We start from the raw sequence: 927 nt of genomic DNA on the forward strand, positions 1-927 counted from the left end.
ACTCTCATTCAGACTACTGAGAGCATTTTCGCTCAGCGCTCTTACACTCCTGTTATGTTTTTACTCACACGTAGTAAAACGTTCTCACACACTAGGGAATTTTTTTTTGTGTCCGCAAATGTTTCTGAAATGCTCTCCCGCACACTCGACAGCAATATGTATTTTCAAGCCTTCCCGTACCTTGCCCACAATCACTTTATTACAGGCAGCGCAGCGGCCCTTGGCTGCTGTGTGGACTCCAATCTTTTCCAAGTCAGTGCTCAGCCCTCCGAGAAGATCATCGATACTGTCCGTATCTTTGCTCCCGGCTGAAGCCTTTGCATCGAAATCCCGTTGACCGTCTTTTGGTTTCTTCTCAACAGACCGCTCTGGTAAAAGTTGTGACGATGCCGCGTTCTAAATGGAGAGAGGAGGCCAGACAGGCATGAGTCGCTTGCTCAAAAGTCAGCTGAGTGATGATGACATCAGTGTCCATGTTGGAACAACGCTGCCCCCTCTTGATGAGAGCGGTTAAGCCACCCATTCGTTTTTTTTCCTGCTTATTCTTTGCATGCTAACAAGAAAAGCTGGAATCTGTCCGGATGACTTTCGGGGCGTGACGTGGGGTACAGCCCGGATTGGTTGCCATGTCACTCACAGGGTACACATAGACAGACAACCATTCATAATCACACCTTTGTAGGAGGAAGTTGCCGAAAACACAAAAGGCAACATTGGGAGTACTCCACACACAGAAAGGCCAAATCGGAGACTCAGACTTTAGTTGTGTGGAAGACGCGAAGTAATGCAATACTCACCTCTGATCCCAGGCTCATCAGCTCTTGCAAAATGGAGTCCAGTTCGACGGTGGGTGAGTCTTGGGAAGCTGCCTCAGGAAGAGGCGGCTCACTAAAACCCCGCAAGAGGCCGAGACATGAGATACTCAAG

At 48.9% G+C, this 927-nt stretch overlaps 1 long non-coding RNA gene across 1 annotated transcript; it reads right to left on the reverse strand.

Moving 5' to 3' along the window:
• Positions 1 to 177: 177 nt before the first annotated feature.
• Positions 178 to 919, reverse strand: LOC109509227 (uncharacterized). Its single transcript, XR_002166901.1, has 2 exons — positions 798 to 919; positions 178 to 396 (listed from the first exon to the last, which is right to left on the reverse strand). It is a non-coding gene; the product is annotated as an uncharacterized LOC109509227 (long non-coding RNA).
• Positions 920 to 927: the final 8 nt, after the last annotated feature.

Source organism: Hippocampus comes, unplaced genomic scaffold (assembly GCF_001891065.2).
Source record: "Hippocampus comes isolate QL1 unplaced genomic scaffold, H_comes_QL1_v1.1 C16818490, whole genome shotgun sequence".
Taxonomy (NCBI): Eukaryota; Metazoa; Chordata; class Actinopteri; order Syngnathiformes; family Syngnathidae; genus Hippocampus; species Hippocampus comes.